Source organism: Bos indicus x Bos taurus, chromosome 14 (genome assembly GCF_003369695.1).
Source record: "Bos indicus x Bos taurus breed Angus x Brahman F1 hybrid chromosome 14, Bos_hybrid_MaternalHap_v2.0, whole genome shotgun sequence".
In the NCBI taxonomy this organism is placed as follows: Eukaryota; Metazoa; Chordata; class Mammalia; order Artiodactyla; family Bovidae; genus Bos; species Bos indicus x Bos taurus.
In genome coordinates, this window is record NC_040089.1 from 63,213,769 (window position 1) to 63,235,072 (window position 21,304).

Sequence of the window (21,304 nt, forward strand, 5' to 3'; positions counted from 1 at the left end):
AAGTATAAAAATGGGCACCTATATTTGTATATAGTTGTTTCCTGTTATGAAATAGACTTCAACTAATCTCCCTTAGAAGACTCAATGGAGATACGGACTCTTGAGAAATCTGTATGCAGGTCAGGAAAAAACAGTTAGAACTGGACATGGAACAACAGACTGGTTCCAAATAGGAAAAAGAGTACGTCAAGGCTGTATATTGTCACCCTGCTTATTTAACTTATATGCAGAGTACATCATGAGAAACACTGGGCTGGATGAACAATAAGCTGAAATCAAGATTGCCGGGAGAAATACCAATAACCTCAGATATGCAGATGACACCACCCTTATGGCAGAAAGTGAAGAGGAACTAAAGAGCCTCTTGATGAAAGTGAAAGAGGAGAATGAAAAAACTGGCTTAAAACTCAAGATTCAGAAAACGAAGATCATGACATCCAGTCCCATCACTTCATGGTAAATAGATAGGGAAACAGTGGAAACAGTGACAGACTTTATTTTGGGGGGCTCCAAAATCACTGCAGATGATGACTGCAGCCATGAAATTAAAAAACACTTGCTCCTTGGAAGAAAAGTTATGACCAACCTAGACAGCATATTAAGAAACAGAGACATTATTTACCAAAAAAGATCCATCTAGTCAAAGCTATGGTTTTTCCAGTAGTCATGTACAGATGTGAGAGCTGGACTACAAAGAAACCTGAGCGCCGAAGAATTGATGCTTTTGAACTGTGGTGTTGGAGAAGACTCTTGAGAGACCCTTGGACTGCAAGGAGATTCAACCAGTCCATCCTACAGGAAATCAGTCCTGAATATTCATTGGAAGGACTGATGCTGAAGCTGAAACTTCAATACTTTGGCCACCTGATGCAAAGAACTGACTCATTTGAAAAGACCCTGATGCTGGGAAAGATTGAGGGTGGGAGGAGAAGGGGACAGCAGAGGATGAGATGGTTGGATGGCATCACCAACTCAATGGCCATGAGTTTGGGTAAACTCTGGTAGTTGGTGATGGACAGGGAGGTCTGGCTTGCTACTGTCCGTGGTGTTGCAGAGAGGCGGACATGACTGAGCAACTGAACTGAACTGAACTGAACTGAACAGACCCGAGACAAGCATCTTGGTGCTTAAAGAATGGTGAACAATGTGGTTCTAAAGGAAGAGGAATGAAGTCCCTCCTCTCTGCAGGGGCCTTGGAACCTCTCCTCACTCCTTGAGAAGGTCATTCTGTAGGTTGGATTTCCACAGCACATGGAATTTATGCTTGTATTGGTTGGATACTGAGTTGCAAGCACAGAAATCCACCTGAGCTGGTTATACACGTAGGAATACATTATCAGGACCCAAGGCTCTCACAGAATCCCAAGACAGGCGCACAGCTGGGTACCAAAAGAGAGCTGTAGCCAGCAGCTGGGTGGGTGGCTGCCTCTCTGGTTTCTCTCTGGCAGTCCCTTCATTCTTCCTTAACAGACTACATGGTTTGGCTACTTGTCCCCTGGTGGGCAGAAGGCAGCTTCCCACCCCACTCAAGCATTCATGGTTTAGCACCTGGAGGAAACCGACTCTTTCCACCTTTCTCTCTCTTTCTCCCTTCCTCTGTCCAGCCCTGCCCTCCCCTCTCACCCCATCCCCATTCTGAGTGCCATGGAGAAAAATATGATTGGCCTAGATTACATCAGCATTGACCCTGTGGAACAATCTGTTGTTTGCTGGTGGGTAGGGGCATGCAATGGCACCCCACTCCAGTACTCTTGCCTGGCAACTCCCATGGATGGAGGAGCCTGGTGGGCTGCAGTCCATGGGGTCGCTAAGAGTCGGGCACAACTGAGCGACTTCACTTTGACTTTTCACTTTCATGCGTTGGAGAAGGAAATGGCAACCCACTCCAGTGTTCTTGCCTGGAGAATCCCAGGGACGGGGGAGCCTGGTGGGCTGCTGTCTATGGGGTCACACAGAGTCGGACACGACTGAGGCGACTTAGCAGGGGCATGCAGGAGAAACAGCCATACTCCCTACCCAATCCCTCACCACCTACCACCACCCCACCGATGTGGAAGGACTTGGCTCATAATCCAATAGGTGTCCACGAGATGCGGTGTAATATATTGGTGGGATTTTTCTCCTGGCTAAGTGTAAGCACATACACGCCATAGCCTTGAAACAAAGTATTGAATTTTATTCCCTTTTTTGTTTTGTATACTAACTCAATGGCCTAGACATTAGTGAAAGAAATGTATGTGATAGACTGAATATATGTGTGTTGCATGGTCAGCGCTGAAAATGCAGACCCAGGCTGTGCTTCCAGGGCAGAACACACACATGTGTTTGCACACATACAGACACACACACACCCCTGTGAGTTGTGTCCCTCAGGATTCTTCGGTTACAGTCAGAAGTATTTAGCTCTGGCTACTCTAACACAAACAGATCTCAGTGGAACCTATGGGTAGCTGACAGAATCAAAGAGAAATCTGAATCTCCAGGCTCAGGAGGGACAGGAACTGGGGCTGCTCTCAGGTTCGCAGTCAGCAGGAATGAGGGGATGGTCTCCCTCGGATGCTGTCCCACCAGTTTCTGCCCTTAGCTCAAAATTCAGATCCCAGGAGAAGGCATCTCACTGGCCTCGCTCTGGTCAAATGGCCCCCTGCCCCCTACCCCACACCTTGATTGATTGTCCCACCAAAGGGCATCCAGTGGGATGAGGACTGGGTCCCCACAGCAGTACTGGGACGAGTCCAGACAGGCAAGGACAACAGAGCCCGCTGCGAGAGCCCTCTGGACCGTCAGGGCAGTGATGCCAGTGGTGAGGTGGATGGTAAATGAGGTGGCCTCTGCCTGGGCCATTCATCTTGCCCAAAAGTTTCTGGGAAGCTCCCTACGCAGGGACCCGGGACAGACAGAGGCCTCTCCAGCCGTGGGACCGAGCTGGGACTCCATCCAGGAGTGTTTCCTGCTCTGCAACCTTCTTAAATAGGGCATCTAGATGGGAATCTTAACCAACACAGTTTTGGCTGAATTTGACTGATCCCTAAATATCCTGGGGCACATTCCAAATCACGGAAGCCAGAAGGAAAAGCAAGGTCCTTTCCTTGGGACAGCAGAGGGAAACTTGAGCTGGAGCTTAGTTAAAGCTATAGCCAATTTATCCCATGAGTCACTGACCTGAGGACCCAGATGGAGGAGAGCCTCACAGTGTGCGGAGCTCACAAGGTCTCCTTGAGAGTCTCCAGTCCTTTAGCTCTGGTGATTTCCAGTCCAGTGGCCCTGTCTCAAAGGGAGAGAACACAAGGTCAGTCACGCAGTGTTCATTTCCGGATCCTCATTTAGTGGACGGAAGCAGCCAGCCTGTAATGAGCCACGTGGCTGTGTCTGCCCCTTGTGCCCACCCTGCCCAGCCTGGTCCTAGAAGGTGGGACGCAACACCCAGGACAGCGCCACTCAGGGCAGACCCTTGCAAGGCCTCCTGAGCGCAGAACCCTTTTATTTAAAAAATCTTGTCTCATGGCATCTTTCCGAAGCCTTCAATCTAGTTTGCAGAGAAACAACTCTCTTAGAAAAAAAAAAAAAAAAAAAACACCTCTCTTTGTTTTCTCACTCAGATTTCCTTAATTTATGTGGTGTTCAAGTAAATCACTTCCATTGTAAGCGTCATAAGCAGTATGGTGACAAACACTGCTCACCGTAGTACATGCTTGCCACTCAGCTGCGGGCGTCCAAGTCTTCCGAAAGGAACCCCCAGCAGTGGTGGCTTCCCGCCTATTACACAGAAATATGGACAAAGGTTGATTACAATTGGTAGGTTTGGGGGTAAATATTTTTTTAGGTTCTATTTTATAGTTTCCAGCATTTACAAGGGCTTATATTACTTTTCTTTTCTTTTTTTCCAGCTTTGCCATGTACCTTGCAGATCTTAGTTCTCCAGTCAGGGATTGAACCTGGACCCCAGCAATGTAAACACCAAATCCTAGCCAGTAGACCACTAAGGAATTCCTTATATTACTTTTTATAATTAAGGGAGAAATGTATGTTTTCAAGGTTTATTTGCATGCTATTTACCTCTGTATATTTTTGGTATTTGTTAAGAGTATACTGGAGAGAATATTCAAGGGTTTTGTTAATAAAAGAGGTTTAGAAAAGGGGAAAAGTTTATTTTCTTATAATGGCTGATAGAATATAGGTTTTGTAGATTTTTGGAGTACATTTATGGGTCTACCATGCATTATACAAGCTTCTATAATCAAATGGAAATAGAACTAACCATTATGAAAGTAAAAGTGAAAGTCGCTCAGTCATGTCTGACTCTTTGCAACACCATGGATTGTATAGTCCAGGAATTCTCCAGGCCAAAATACTGGAGTGGGTAGCCTTTCCCTCCTCCAGGGGATCTTCCCAACCCAGGGATCGAACCCAGGTCTCCTGCATTGCAGGCAGATTCTTTATCAGCTGAGCCAACAAGAGAAGCCCATTAACTATTATAAAACTCCCCATAAGTGGGCCGACTAACATAAGATTTTTTTTAAGTTACCTTATGTAGCATTATATTTTTTCGAATTTCCTATTTGTACTACAAAAGTAATGAAATTCATTTCAATAGTCTGTTGAGAGAAAGAAATACAATAATCACTCATAATCTAACCACTTAACTGTTGGCATTTTTGTATCAAGTTATTTTCTGTCCTAGATCTTCAAACCATTTCATAAGTTTTGCCCTGTTTTAGCCTCAAAACAGGGTTCAGGAGTTCTCTGGTGGCTAGTGGTTAGGATTCCGGGCTTTCACTGCCTTGGTCTGGGTTTAGTGCCTGGTTGGGGAAACTGAGATTCTATGACATGGCCACACAAAAAATAAAATTATGACTTTTGGAATTCCCTGCTGGTGCAGTGGTTAGGATTCTTCATTTACACTGCCAAGGGAATGGGTTCACGCCCTGGTTGGGGAACTAATATCCCACAAGCCATGCAGTACAGCCAAAAATAAATAAACCAAAGGAAAAAACAAACAACAGCCCCCTCTCCCCAACACACACACACCAAACCAAAACAGAGCTCGGAACAGGCTAGGGAGATGTTCTTTTTTCCATAATCCAGGCCTGGAGCCCACATCTGACTGCTTGGCTGGCAGCTTCTCCAGACACAGGTTGACGTTGTCCCGTGAGGGACACCTGTACACTCGGAACAATTAGCACAGTTCACACAGGTAAGTCACCTTACTAACTGAACTCCTTTAAGTGGATCACTGAGGGCCACAAAGACAGACTAAGGTCACTCATTTAGATGATTTCGTTTCTTTGTGTGTTTTGTTTGTGTTCTTGTGTGTTTTTAAGTCCTTAATATTTGTTTTATCTCATCTTTCAGAAATTTTATACTGATTAAGTACTTATAACAGAATTTGATATGAGCATGTGAAATATTTAATCTACCATTTGGGATTCTGTTTTCAATGACCTGGATACTCATTTGGCTAAAGTTAACATGAATTTGTGTTGATTTCATTTAGCATGAATTTTTTGTTTAGCTTTTATGAAAATACTCAGCAATTGGAAATAGGCTGAACAGTTTACCTGCACCCCTATCTTTTTAATTGTAAAACCTCTGGAATTTTTTTTGTTGTTCTATAACATTTTTGTGAAACTCTTATCATATCACAGGACACTTCTGGCACTTTCGTGTGTTTCAGTCCAGAGAAACTAAGGGTAGAATCCAAACAAAACCTTGTTTACTTTTTCCACACTTCAGGAACCAGAGTTAATTCAGAGCAAAGAAGCCTAAAGGGAAAGAGAAAAAAAAGGGGGGGAAATAAAAAAAGGCTGTTCCTTGTACACAACTGAAATTAGTGAAGATTTTAATTATACTGGATAAAGTTAGTCACTCAGTCATGTCCGACTCTTGGTGACCCCATGGACTGTACCCCACCAGGCTCCTCTGTCCATGGAATTCTCCAGGCAAGAACACTGGAGTGGGTTGCTATTCCCTTTTCCAGGGGCTCTTCCCAACCCAGGGATCAAACCCAGATCCCCCACATTGCAGGCAGACTCTTTACCGACTGAGCCACCAGGGAAGCCATTTACACTGGATATCATCATCCTAATCACCAAGAGTAAGGCATCGATAACGGTAAGTGATTGTCCTCGAGGGAAAGTGAAGTGAAAGTCGCTCAGTCGCGTCCGACTCTTTGCAACCCCACAGACTGTACAGTCCATGGGATTCTCCAGGCCAGAATACTGGAGTGAGTAGCCTATTCCTTCTCCAGGGGATCTTCCCGACCCAGGAATTGAACCGGTGTCTCCTGCATTGCAGGTGGATTCTTTACCAACTGAGCTCGAGAGCCCTTAGTAATAAAATGAGATAGTCAAATGATTGTTCAGAGGCGTTCAGATGTTAATGGGGTCGAATTCCTTGAGCCACCCAATCTTTGCAAAGGGATCATTACTTTGGGCAGGGTACAATTTTTCTGGGTGTCCCCCTTGATGGTCGTGCTTTGCCTGAGTTCCAACTGGGAGTATTTTCTCAGTTCCAACTGGGAGTATTTTCTCTTGGGGGCTTGTGTCTTGGTTGGATTGACTTCAGGAAAGGAGAGAGCCCGGCAGCATGCCCCTGCCCGGCGGTGGGAGGGGAGACGGAAAGGCTGGTGGCCGCCATCAGTCTGTCCGGGGCAGCCTCCTTGCCAGCCTCCTCTGCTGTCTCTTGTTTCCAGCCACTGACTCCCGGTGAGGGGTACTGCTGCTGGGCGCTGGTTTTCTACCTCAGTGAGCATTCCACAGTCTGTTTTAATGCTTGCTTTTAGAACGGGGTTTAACAAGGTAAGGAATGGAATTGCCTTCCTGAGAAGTCAAGGGAAACAAGCCCACTCGAGCCTCCACTGGGAAGTTGCTGCTCCTTCCATAACCCAGGCAGGCTGCCTCTCTTCTGGGTTCTGCTGGATCACATGCAACTGCTGCTTTTGAACCAGTTTTTGTTCTAAAAATGTTCATTTAGTGTGATTCAATGGAATAGTTGAACTCTGTGGAGCACAATGGGATGAATTAGGGCACAGGAGCAAGGAACTGACATTTATTGAAGACATAATATGTGCTGGGCTTGCTGACCACCACCCCCCACCCCCGCATACCTCAAATTACTGCCAGAATACAAGTCCCATTCTTCACTTAGCGTATCACTGTTCCCAGCAGAGTATGTGGCTTCATTTGTTTAGTCGCAAGCCAGTGTCCAACTCTTTTGCGACCCCATGGATGGACCGTAGTCTGCCAGGCTCCTCTGTCCAGGGGATTTTCCAAGCAAGAATACTAGAGTGGGTTGCCATTTCCTTCTCCAGAGGATCTTCCCCACCCAGGGATCAAACCCAAGTCTCCTGCATTGCAGGCGGATTCTTTACTGCTGAGCCACCAGGGAAGCCCTATACGTGGCTTCATAGATATTAGCTAAACAGGAAGATAAGAATCACAAGAGTAAAATAGACTGGGATGCTAATAACACCTTACAGAGTACATATGAATACCCTCTCATATAGTATACAAAATACATACATATATTTATATATTCAACAAAGTGCCTGGCATAAGGTAGCAGCTCAGTAAACATTACGATGAAGAGACTGAGATTGAGAGAGGCAAACTAACGTGCCTAAAGACAAAGAGTTCATAAGCAGTGGAGGCAAACTCAAGCATATTTAGTTAGATTCAAAGCCCACATTATTTTCATTGTGCTCATACTGTTGTATTTTACATATGCTCCAAATGCTGTAGCCCCATCTGCTCTGCTTCTTCCGTCCCTCCAATCTCCACCCTTAATTCTTACTCCTGTCACCAGTGAGATCTCTGGAGATAGGGAAAAAAGGGCAAACCCAAAAGGGCTTGCCTCTGCTGACCCCTGCTTAGCTTCCCTGAGAGCCTGCTGATCGCCAAGACCTGCCAGGCCCAGGCTGTGGATTCCTGGCAGACCGGACATACAATTATGCCACCTGCTCTGCCTCCAATTTCTAGGGGAAATAGTTACAATAATAAAGAGAAGAAGGAGGAGAGAAGTGAGAATGAGGAGAAATATTGCAGAGGCACCTTTTATGTGCCAGTCACTTCTCTAAGCTCTTTGCATTATTTCACATACTGTTCACAAAAATGGGTGATTATCTGGTGGCTCAGACAGTACAGAATCCACCTGCAATTCAGGAGACCTAAGTTCGATCCCTGGTTTGGGAAGATCCCTTGGAGGTGGGCATGGCAACGCACTCCAGTATTCTTGCCTGGAAAATTGTCAGAGGAGTCTGGCGGGCTATGTCCATGGGGTCGCAAAGAGTTGGACACGACTGAGTGATTAACGCACACACACCCTCATTTTACACCCTGAAATCACTTACACAAAGCCACCCAGAGCATTTTACCTTAGCTTTCTCTTATTCCAGAGCCCAGGCTTTTAACCTGTTTGTACTAAGATGGAAAAGAAGTATCATCCTAACATCAAGGAGCATAAGAATAGCTAGAAAAATGCAAGGTGGAAATATCAGAAGAAAGTCTATTTTTGATTCTTTTGGTTATACAATGTCACAAGAAATTGTTCAGAAATTCCCACACTCTTAGCAATGTCCTTGCGGGAGTCAGAGGCACCTGCCCTGTCTTTAGGAATAAGAAGAGTGTGGGGGAAGATGCTGTCGGTAAAACCATCCTTCAGAACTGGAGGTAGAATTAGAGAAGGATAATGATGGGCCAAGAGAAAAGGGCAGGAGGAAGGCTGCCTAGCATTGAGAACAGGAGTGAGGATCCTGGAGCCTGGGATACTTAGGCTTGAAACCCGGCTCCACTGTGGGTTTACTGTATGACCTTAGAAAAGTTACCTCCCCTCTCTGAGCTTTAGTTTTGGATAAGTATAAAAGGCAAAAATAAAGCTGACTCATTGGGTAGTTACAGGATTTAAAATGAGGGTGTTTGTGAAGGACTTGGCTTACATTAAGCATTTAATAAATATTGATTCTCCTCCTTCTTCCTGGGGATTAGAGGAAGCAAATTCACTCTGCTTAAATGCATGCAAAAAGTTTCAGATTGCTTCATAACAATGAGGATTTTTGTTGGTGAATATGCAAACCAAAAATAAAGAGAAGTTAAGAAACCTTGGTCAGTGGCATCCCTATCTCTCTTAAGATCAGCCTTATCTCCAGGGCTTTCCATCTTAGGAAAAAGGCAGAGTCTCCCGTTTGAGACTTTCTGTCTCTAGTGGAGGTGAACCCCCTGCTTCCGACTGCAGCCCATGCTGGGCACCCAAGGAGCTTGGCCTGAACAAGCTCCTTCTAGGGGCTCCCTTTGTCATTAGCACAGAAGCCAAAACTTAAAAGGAAGGAGGAAGGTTGGGGATTGGGGACTGGCAGGATTGTAGCTTAGTCTTCCAGCATGCTGTGAAATGTGCAAAAAAAGAGGGCAAATCTTAAAAATTCACCCTGATTTCAGAATCCAGAAGCATTCTCTTCAAGAATCCAAGCAAGATCAATAACATAATGCTGCTGTTGTTCGGTCGCTAAGTCATGTCTGACTCTTTGCGACCCCATGGACTGCAGCACACCAGGCTCCCCTGTCCCTCACTATCTCCCGGAGTTTGCTTAAATTCATATCTGTTGAGTCAGTGATGCTATCTAACCATCTCATCCTCTGCTGCCCCTCTTCTTTTTCCCAGCATCAGGGTCTTTCCCAGGTTGGCTCTTCACATCAGGTGGCCAAAACAGTGGAGCTTCAGCTTCAGCATCAATCCTTCCAATGAATATTCAGGGTTGATTTCCTTTAGGGTAGACCGGTTTGATCTCCTTGCTGTCCAAGGAATTCTAAATAATCTTCTGCAACAGCACGGTTCAAAAGCATCAGTTGTTCAATGCTCAGCCTTCTTTTACTGTGATCATTAATACCCTCTCTCATCAATACAAGCTAATTACAGGTACAGCTATTTATGTTCTTAGCACACGCTTTGCTTTTATTTACCAGTTTAGGAAACAATTTCGGCTACATTTTCCAATTGCAATTGTTTCTTTGGACCCTGATGCTTTAGTCACTGCTCATCAAAGAGCTTTCATTAATTCACATCTTCTGGCTGTTTCTATCTTAGAAAACAGCATTGGATTCCAACACTCTTCATTGAGTCTTCATTGGTGTTAACCCGGTGCCACTCTCTGCTGTAAGGTGCTACAGGGGCTGGCGGAGCCCTGCACCTCCCGTGGTTCATCTCCTGCTTTCCTTCTTTTCCCTCTCTATCACCCAAGGCAAACATCTCAAATGGACCATTTAACCCCCACCCCACCTCTTTCCTTCACCTCTGTTTGATCTCAGCCTTTAAAACAAAAATCGAGTCATTCAAATTGACTTATTCAAACTAACAAAATGTGGTTTTACACAACTCTCGCCACAAAACACTATTTGTTTTCAGTCGCTAAGTTGTGTGCGACTCTGTGACCCCACGACTGCAGCATGCCAGTCCTTCCCCATCTCCTGGAGTTTGCTCAAACTCACATGCATTGAGTTGGTATAGAGATGGTCTTTATTACTGGGCAGAATAGAAAGAAGTAATTCAAATGGATGTTTGTTTATTTAGTGCAGGAGGACTGACGTGTGGGGGATGGGAGTGGGGGTGGTTGGGGGGCAGGTTTCGGCTTTGGCATTCTGTCATCTCCCACTTCACTCCTCTGCTTCTGGACCTTAGGACTTGCTCTCTGGACAGGCGAGCTGATTATTTCTGTGGGAAGACAATCTGCCATTTATTTGATCCACACTTTACTTTTTTCTTTCCCCATCTGCCTCTTTTTTTTAATAACTAAATATTTTTAGATTTTAGCCTGATTTTAGCTTGAGGCTAGAGAGTTGGTCTGGGACCCACAGGCATTTGCATGCCAAGGGAGGGAAAGGCCAAGGTTGGCTTGTGCGTGGACACCTATCAGACATAAAGGCATCAGATGATGCTTTTCTAGATTAGACAAATACACACCAACCTACTTCAAAAAGCTTGTGTTTTCTCCAGCACACTCATCTCCTTAAACTTAACACCAGGCTTATGGAATATTGGGAATTTCATAGCACGTGCTAGGCTGTGCTTAGTCGCTCAGTCCTGTCTGACTCTTTGCAATCCCAGGGTCTGTAGCCCCCCAGCCTCTCCTGTCCATGGGGATTCTGCAGGCAAGAATACTGGAGTGGGTTGCCATGCCCTCCTTCAGGGGATCTTTCCAACCCAGGGATCAGACTCAGGTCTCCCACATTGCAGGAGGATTCTTTACCATCTGAGCCACCGGGGAAGCCCATTTCATAGCATAGTTACATGCTATAAAGTGATTCACTTTTTATTTGTTTGTTTTTGGATGTGCTTGGTCTTCGTTGCTACACACAGGCTTTCTCTAGTTGTGCTGCGCAGGCCTCACATTGCAGTGGCTCCTCTTGTTGCAGAGCATGGGCTCTAGGCATGCAGGCTTTAGTAGTTCTGATGCATAAGCTTAGTTGCCTCCACAGCATGTGGGATCTTCCTGGACAAGGGATTGAACCTGTGTCCTCTGCATTGGCAGGTAGATTCTTAACCACTGGACCACCAAGGAAGTCCTGAAAGTGATTCTTGACTCACAGAAAGAACTCAGGAAAGAACGGCCACACTGTCTTTGCCTAAGATGCCCAGACGACTGTAGGAAGAACCCCCTATGGAATGAAAAACAACTCCACCATCACCAAGAACCCATCAAATGTTGACTAAATAAATGATTTTCTTCTTTTACTATGCATGGTGTTCACCTGGGGTAATTATAGAAACACACAATTGTCCAAACTCTGCCCCAGGTGTTCTGATTCAAGGAGCCCAAGCTTAAGTATGTGTAAAAAGTGTTTCGGGTGATTCTAATGAGTGGGCAGGTCTAGACTTCTTGGGCAGGCTCTATGTTTTCCCAAGAAGATCCAGAATTAGTTTAGAAGAATCTAAAAAGTAGATTTGTTGTTTAGTGGTCTCCACTGAAACTAGAACTATGTGATTGTGCTGTAACTAAATAATTCTTTTATCATTAATGCTGTGTGAAACTCTGGACCTCAGTCTCCTCAACTGTATGATAGAGGCTTCGATTATGTATTTTCAAAGGTCTCTCCCGGTTTTGATTTTCTAACATATTATGACCCTGAATTTGTTTATCACTCAAATTCCTGAAGAGGATTACAGCTGGAGGAATTGTGTAGGAATTTGAAAAAGGCTGAATAAATAAATAAATAATAAATAACAGCACTCAGTAGATCCAAATCTTAAAGCTAACTCCCTGAAGAAGCTGGATAAGAATGCAGACTTAATGGAGCTCCGTCTCTCGTGACCTTGGACAGATTACCCAACTGCCTCAATTTTCTTACCTGTAAAATGGAGTCAGTAATAGTACTGGCATCACGAAATTTTTCAGATTAAAAGAGTTAATCCATGTGAAGTACTTTGAACACTGCTTGGCTACAAGTGCTCAATAAATATTACCTGTTATTATTGTGATTTCAAGGCTCCTTCCTTTTACTTCAGTTCATTTAACTACAACCAAAAACACCTCTCTACCTTCAGGTTCTACTATCCCATTAGCTGAATGAAATTTGTATCAAGGAGAAGAGCAAGCTCAACTAGTGTTGTGAAGGCAAGTCTGTTGCTGGAATCCTGTGAGAAAATCTTAAAGAGGGCAAAATCTAGATGTGTGAATTTTCATGCCCCCACATGGGACTGCCATAAGCTGTTTGCTCAAGAAAGAGAACAGTGTGGACTTCCCTGGTGGTCCAGTGGCTAAGACGCCAAGTTCTGAATCCAGGGGACCCAGGTTCAATCCCCATTTAGGGAACTACATCCCACATGGCGCAATGAAAGATCCTGCATGCTCTAGTGAAGATCAAAGATTCTGCCTTCTGCAACCAAGACCCGGTGCAACCAAATAAATAAATATTAAAAAAAGAAAAGAAAAAAAGAGTGGTATCCTAAGATTTTAATTGTGTTCTTAAACTCATCTTTCCCTGAGAGAATCAAGCAGTCTCTCTAAAATCACCTAGAACAGGATCACCTCAGGTTCTGCCACACACTCAGCACTTCTACAATGCTACAAGAGACACAGGGCATGGTCTGGGGATCCTGATTCCAAGACCTGGACCATATTCTCTAATGCAGTGCATGCCCTGGCTCTTCCACCTCCCATCTGTCTTCCTATCCAGGATTATAATTCTGAAAGAGTCACCATGACCATTTATAGAAGCAAGATTTCACTTCTCTCCTGCCACATCTATTACAGCTGTGGATTGTTCTTCCGAAACCAGAGAAAACAAGTCTAACGCTTGGAGTAATCTCTACTTCGAGTGAGTCAGAATAGGACCCTTTTTGATTCATGCAGGGAGACAAAGTAGGAGGCAATGATTGACTCACTCAAGGGTTTCTTATTTTAAGACATAGTACAGTTCTCTTCTTTAGCTTTCCTACTGTCTTTCAAATAGAGGTTGGAATGCGAGCGTCCATTTGGCAGCATCAGAAGCCCCAGGCTGGCTCAGCCTATTTGGTTTCTAGTGTTGCCTCTGCCTTGTCCTTACCGCCCAGGCTTAAAGCCTCGACCTTTTTGGCCGTTTTATAGGATGGATGGTTTGCGGGCTCTCTCCTCAGTGAAGTCTGTTTAGACATGACTTTTGGTCAATCTACTAAACATTTGTCTGTTTCTTAAAGTTAATTAATTATTTTTTAACTTACGTTTTTGGCTGCACTGGGTCTTTGTTGCTGCTCGCAGGCTTTCTCTAGTTGCAGCAAGCTTCCTCTAGTTGCAACAGGCTTCCTCTAGTTGTGGTGTGAGGGCTTCTCTCGCAGTGGCTTCTCATTGCTGAGCCCAGACGCTAGGCATGTGAGCTTTAGTAGTTGTGACACACGAGGTTAATTGCCCCGAGACAGGTGGGATCTTCCCAGACCAGGGATCAAACCTGTGTCCCCTGCATTGGGAGGCAGATTCTTAACCACTGGACCATCAGGGAAGTCCAGTATTTGTCTATTTTTGTTGGTCTTTCAGTACCAGCTTTTGGTTTCATTGATTTTTTCTGTATGATCTTCCTTGTCTCTATTTCATTGAATTTAGACTCTAGTCTTTATTATTTCCTTCCTTCTACTTGCTTAGGCTTGTTCTTCTTGTTCCAGTGTCTTATTACGGAAGTTCAGGTTACTGACTTGAGATCTTTCTCCTTTCTTAATATAAGCATTCATCACTCTACATCTCCCTTTAAGGAGGACTTTAACTGAATTCTGTACATTTCAATACATTGTGTGTTCATTTGGATCCATCCCAAAGGATTTTCTGGTTTCTTTTGATTTCTCCTTTGACCCATTGGTTATTTAGGAGTATTCTGTTTAATCTCCACATATTTCTGAGTTTCCCAATTTTTCCCTGCTAATGATTTCTAATATCATTTCATTGTAGTCAGAGGCCATACTTTGTATGATTTCTCTCCTTTTAAGTTTATTGAGGTTTGTTTAGTTTGTTTTGTGACTGCCATAACAAAATAGCATAAAACAAAATGAATTTGTTTTCTCAGTTCTGGATGCTGGGAAATCTATGACCAAGGTGTTAGCCTGTTTAGTTCCTGATGAGACCTGTCTTCCTGGCTTGCAGATGGCTGCCTTTTCACTGTGTCCTCACACAGTAGAGCGAGAGAGAGAGAGCACCAGCTCGCCGGCATTTCTTTTTATTTTACTTCTACTTTTATTGAGATATAATTGACAAACAGCACTCTATAACTTTAAGGTGCATAGTGTAATGATTTGAATTACATACATCATGAAATGACGACCACTGTATGTTTAGTGAACATCCATCATCTCATATTGATACAAAACTTAAAAAATAGAAAAAAATGTTCTTATGGCGAGAACTCTTAAAATTTACTCTTAACAACTTTTATAGATAACATACAGCACTATTAATTATATTTATCATGTACATTATATCCCTAGTACTTATTTATCTTATAACTGGAAGTTTCTGCCTCTTGACCACTTTCATCCAATTTTCCCTCCCCCCGTGCCCTGCCTCTCAAAATCTCAAATCTGATTTCTTTTTCTATGAGTTTGTTTTTTTGTTGTTGTTGAAGTATGACATTATGTTAGTTCCTGGCACAGGACATAGTGATTTGATACTTCTGTACATTTCAAAAGGATCATGTAATAATTCTAGTTACAGTCTGTCACCATACAAAGATATTACATTGTTACTGACTACATACCCCACACTGTACATATCATTCCCATGACTCATTTATTTTGCAACTGGAAATTTTTACCTCTTAATCTCACCCACTAATCTGTTTTTTTTTTTTTTTTCTTCTCTCTCTTTCTACCTTCCTCTCTTCTGGCAACCAGGTGTTTTTTCTCTGTATCTATAACTGTTTCTGTTTTATTATGTTTGTCCATTGTTTTGCTTTGTTAGATTCTACATATAAGTGAAATCATACAGTATTTGTCTAAATTATTTCACTTAACATAATACTCTCCGGGTTCATCCATGTTGTTCCAAGATTTCATTATTTTTTATGGCTGAGTAATACTCTATTGTGAGCATCCTTGGTGGCTCAGATGGTAAAGAATCTGCCTGCAACTCGGGGGACCCGGGTTCGATCCCTAGGTTGGGAAGACCCCCTGGAGAAGGGCATGGCAACCCACTCCAGTATTCTGGCCTGGAGAATCCCCATGGACAGGAGAGCCTGGCAGGCTACAGTCCCTGGGGTCACAAAGAATCAGACACGACTGAGCAATGTAACACCACATCTTCTTAGGTTGCTCTCCTATCTTGGCTGCTGTAAATAATGCTGCAGTGAACATAGGGCTGCTTATATCTTTTCAAATTTGTGCTTTCATTTTCTTTGGATGGAGCTGCTGGATCATGCAGCCATTCTATTTTAATTTTTTGAGGAGTCTTCAAACTGTTTTCCATAGTGATTGCATCGATTTGCATTCCCACCAGTAGTGCACAAGAGTTCCCTTTTCTCCACATTCTCACTGACTTGTTACTTGTTGTCTTTTGGATCCTAGCCATTGTGACAGGAGTGGGGGTGATACTTCACTGTGGTTTTGATTGTGTTTCCCTGATGATTAATGATACTAAGCATCTTTTCATGTGCCTGCTGGGAAAAATGTTCAACACAGTGGGTATAGAGGGAATATACTACAACACAGTAAAGGCCAAATATGACAAGCCCATGGCCAGCATTATACTTAACAGTTAAAAGCTGAAAGCATTTTTTCTAAGATCAGGAAGAAGACAAGGATGCACTGTCACCACTTTTATTCAACATAGAATTGGAAGTCCTAGCCACTTGTAATACTGTCAATGAGAAAAAGAAATAAAAAGAATCCACATTGGAAACAGAGAAGTGAAACGGGTCACTGTTTACAGATGACGTGATACTATACACAGAAAACCCTAAAGACACCACCAAAATAAATAAATAAATACTAGAATTCATCAATGAATTCAATAAAGTTGCAGGACACAAAATTAATATACAGAAATCTGTTGCACTTCCATACACTAACAGCAAACTGTCAGAAAGAGAAATTAAGAATACAGGGCCACTTATAATCACATCAAAAAGAACAGAATAGCTAGGAATATATCTAAGTAAGTAGGTTAAAGACCTGGACGTTGATGAAAGAAGACAACATGATTGGAAAGACATACCATATTCATGCACTGGAAGAATTAATATCTTTAAAATGATCATACTACCCAAGGCAATCTACAGATTCAATGCAAACTCTATCAAAAATACCAATGCCATTTTTCATAGAACTAGAAGAAATAATTCTAAAATTTGTATGAAACCATGAAAGACAACAGCCACAACAATCCTGAGAAAGAACAAAGCTGGAGGTATCATGCTTCCTGCTTACAAACTGTACTACAAAGCTACAGTAATCAAAACAGTATGGTTTTGGCACAAAAATATACTCATAGATCAATGGAACCGAATAGAGAACCCAGAAATGAACCCACACTTATATAAGCAAATTATCTGTGACATAGGAAGCAAAACTATACAATGGAGAAAAGATAGCCTCTTTAATAAATGGTGCTGGGAAAAGTGGACATTAGCATGTACGTGATTCAAATTGAGTTAATCTCTCACAACATATACAACAATAAATTCAAAATGGATTAAAGACTTAAGTATAAGACCTCAAACCATAAAACTTCTAAAAAAAAATACAGGCAATATGCTCTTTGACATTGGTATTTCTTCTTATAAACATGCTAATCCTATCAGATCAGGGCCCCACCTATGACCTCATTTACCCTTAATTAGTTCCTGACTCCAAAATAGTCCTACCTTGGGGGGTTAGACATTTAACATATGAATTTGGGGTTGGACATAATTCGGTCCATAGCAGTGACCTAGCATATGGTTTATCCTGGAAAATGTTCCACGTGTACTTGGAACACTTGTTGAGTAGAGTGTTCTCTAGATGTCCGTTACGTCTAGTTGGTTTATAGTGTTGTTAAGGTCTTCTACTTCCTTGTGATCTCTATGGTATCTCTATGAATCCTTAAGTCAGCTCTGAAGAATACTTCATTTGTGTGAAGCCTACAGTAGTTCAACTTCTAAAGGATTGTTTATATCTGTGTAGTCACAGCACTGCTGTAAAGCAGATAGCCAGTGATATTAGTAAAATATTTTTACTGCACATATAAATGGACAAGTGGAGGCCTGGAGTGATTAACTGATGGACCCAGGATCACAGTGAGTGAATAGCTGAGCAGAGACAATGTCAAGTCTTTTGGCTGCTCCTACTGTTACCTGAGACTTTATTTTGGGGGGGCTCCAAAATCACTGCAAATGGTGACTGCAGCCATGAAATTAAAAGACACTTACTCCTTCAGTTCAGTTCAGTCACTCAGTCATGTCCTACTCTTTGCAACTCCACGAATCGCAGCACACCAGGCCTCCCTGTCCATCACCAACTCTTGGAGCTCACCCAGACTCACGTCCATTGAGTCAGTGATGCCATCCAGCCATCTCATCCTCTGTCATCCCCTTCTCCTCCTGCCCCCAATCCCTCCCAGCATCAGAGTCTTTTCCAATGAGTCAACTCTTCGCGTGAGGTGGCCAAAGTACTGGAGTTTCAGCTTTAGCATCATTCCTTCCAAAGAACACCCAGGACTGATCTCCTTCAGAATGGACTGGTTCAATCTCCTTGCAGTCCAAGGGACTCTCAAGAGTCTTCTCCGACACCACAGTTCAAAAGCATCAATTCTTCGGCTCTCAGCCTTCTTCACAGTCCAACTCTCACATCCACACATGACCACAGGAAAAACCATAGCCTTGACTAGATGGACCTTTGTTGGCAAAGTAATGTCTCTGCTTTTTAATATGCTGTCTAGGTTGGTCATAACTTTCCTTCCAAGGAGTAAGCGTCTTTTAATTTCATGGCTGCAATCACCATCTGCAATGATTTTGGAGCCCAGAAAAATAAAGTCTGACACTGTTTCCACTGTTTCCCCATCTATTTCCCATGAAGTGATGGGACCAGATGCCATGATCTTCGTTTTCTGAATGTTGAGCTTTAAGCCAACTTTTTCACTCTCCACTTTCACTTTTATCAAGAGGCTTTTGAGTTCCTCTTCACTTTCTGCCATAAGGGTGGTGTCATCTGCATATCTGAGGTTATTGATATTTCTCCCGGCAATCTTGATTCTAGCTTGTGTTTCTTCCAGTCCAGTGTTTCTCATGATGTACTCTGCATAGAAGTTAAATAAGCAGGGTGACAATATACAGCTTTGACATACTCCTTTTTCCTATTTGGAACCAGTCTGTTGTTCCATGGTCAGTTCTAACTGTTGCTTCCTGACCTGCATACAAATTTCTCAAGAGGCAGATCAGGTGATCTGGTATTCCCATCTCTTTCAGAATTTCCCACAGTTTATTGTGATCCACACAGTCAAAGGCTTTGGCATAGTCAATAAAGCAGAAATAGATGTTTTTCTGGAACTCTCTTGCTTTTTCCATGATCCAGCAGATGTTGGCAATTTGGTATCTGGTTCCTCTGCCTTTTCTAAAACCAGCTTGAACATCAGGAAGTTCACGATTCACATATTGCTGAAGCCTGGCTTGGAGAATTTTGAGCATTACTTTCCTGGCGTGTGAGATGAGTGCAATTGTGCAGTAGTTTGAGCATTCTTTGGCATTGCCTTTTTTTGGGATTGGAATGAAAACTGACCTTTTCCAGTCCTGTGGCCACTGCTGAGTTTTCCAAATTTGCTGGCATATTGAGTGCAGCACTTTCACAGCATCATCTTTCAGGATTTGAAAGAGCTCAACTGGAATTCCATCACCTCCACTAGCTTTGTTCATAGTGATGCTTTCTAAGGCCCACTTGACTTCACATTCCAGGATGTCTGGCTCTAGGTCAGTGATCACACCATCGTGATTATCTGGGTCGTGAAGATCTTTCTTGTACAGTTCTTCTGTGTATTCTTGCCATCTCTTCTTAATATCTTCTGCTTCTGTTAGGTCCATACCAGGAAGGAAAGTTATGACCAACCTAGACAGCGTATTCAAAAGCAGAGACATTACTTTGCCAACAAAGGTTCGTCTAGTTAAGGCTATGGTTTTTCCAGTGGTCATGTATGGATGTGAGAGTTGGACTGTGAAGAAAGCTGAGAGCCGAAGAATTGATGCTTTTGAACTGTGGTGTTGGAGAAGACTCTTGAGAGTCCCTTGGACTGCAAGGAGATCCAACCAGTCCATTCTGAAGGAGATCAGTCCTGGGTGTTCTTTGGAAGGAATGATGCTAAAGCTGAAACTCCAGTACTTTGGCCACCTCATGCGAAGAGTTGACTCATTGGAAAAGACTCTGATGCTGGGAGGGATTGGGAGTAGGAGGAGAAAGGGACAAGAGAGGATGAGATGGCTGGATAGCATCACCAACTCGATGGACATAAGTTTGAGTGAACTCTGGGAGTTGGTGATGGACGGGGAGGCCTGGTGTGCTGCAATTCATGGGGTCGCAAAGAGTCAGACACGACTGAGTGACTGAACTGAACTGAACTGTTACCTTTCCATCAGACTAAACTGCATTCCTTATGAACCAGTTATAAGGTAGCAGATGTACATAGTGTGTGTGTGTGTGTGTGTGAGTACATGTGCAACAGAGAGAGACAAAGTACACTAAGCAGCCTTAAATTTCTGTTTATCCTAGAGCCACAGTCGAGTTTAATCATTCTTGGAATTCTTGTACATGAACAGGGTGTAGTATGCACTCATTATTTACACAACATTCTCCTCTCCCTCTTGCCTGAGGGAGAAAGAGGCTTTCTCTGGAGCCCCTAGAGACCCTCCCCCACCCCCTTATCTTTCCCCGCTGAAAGCCCGCACATGTCTGCTGCCTTCTTGGACTATGCTATGGACGTGACCTGGGTGTCAGACTGACCATCAATAAGGTAGATAAGCTGCACACAGCTTCTCTATTCTGTGCTTCCTGCCTTGGCTCGTTCTCACCTGGCTGTCAACATAGTAGGCACTCAATCAATATTTATCGATTTGGTTTGCAATGAGCAGTGGGGCTGAGTTGTACCCTGGTTAATGAACTAGTGATTCAGCGAGAGGAGGAGCTGACAGAGACCCAGGGAGACTCCTGGAGAAGAGTGGTAGATGAAGACCGAGACGAACTGAGAAGCAGCACGGGGTCCAGCACGAGCGGGACACCTGCACTCCGGTCCTGCTGCTGAGTTTCATCACCTCCCAGGGAGCTGCCACCTCTGTCTCCTTGACTGTTATTATATGTAGGTGCTTCATCAAATGGGCGCCAGGGTTTATGTTTGCCTCAACATCTTTCTCATTCTGTGAAATGCTTTATTCCTTTGTTCGCTTACTTTCATGCTCTGACCCAACAATACTTATGTAACACCTATTTACAAATATTTATAAATATAATATTTATAAGGCACTTAGGTGGTAAGCACCAAGTAGACCTGGGCTGACAGATGAGAAGGGAGATGCAGAAATAAATTATGAAACACTGCAGCCTTTGAACCCACTTTGATGAGTGGAGGGAGAGGATGGAAGATAGACATCTACATGGAAAACAAATACTAGGCAAGATGAGGTTGATGGCTCTTGAGCTAAGTTCCAAGCACATTCCTGACCAGATGGTGCACTCCTCAGGAGCCTGGGAAACCGAGCCCATGCCGAGGGAAAGCTGGGAAGAGGGCTCAGTGGGATTCTCTTGAGCATTGACTGCTGTTTGAGGAGAGCATGGAGCCCCTCTCACCTGCCCGCTGGAGACATGAAGAGTGGATGCATCCTGCGTCTAGGTATCTTGGGTTGAGTGG

The 21,304-nt window shown here is 43.5% G+C and overlaps 1 long non-coding RNA gene across 1 annotated transcript in view; it reads left to right on the forward strand.

Annotated features, from left to right (window-relative positions):
* LOC113904366 overlaps positions 1-11,723 on the forward strand; it is a 41,845-nt gene extending 30,122 nt beyond the window's left edge. Inside the window, exon 4 of the long non-coding RNA XR_003514496.1 lies at positions 11,516-11,723. This is a non-coding gene — a long non-coding RNA (uncharacterized LOC113904366). The remainder of the gene's footprint in view (positions 1-11,515) is intronic.
* Positions 11,724-21,304: the final 9,581 nt, after the last annotated feature.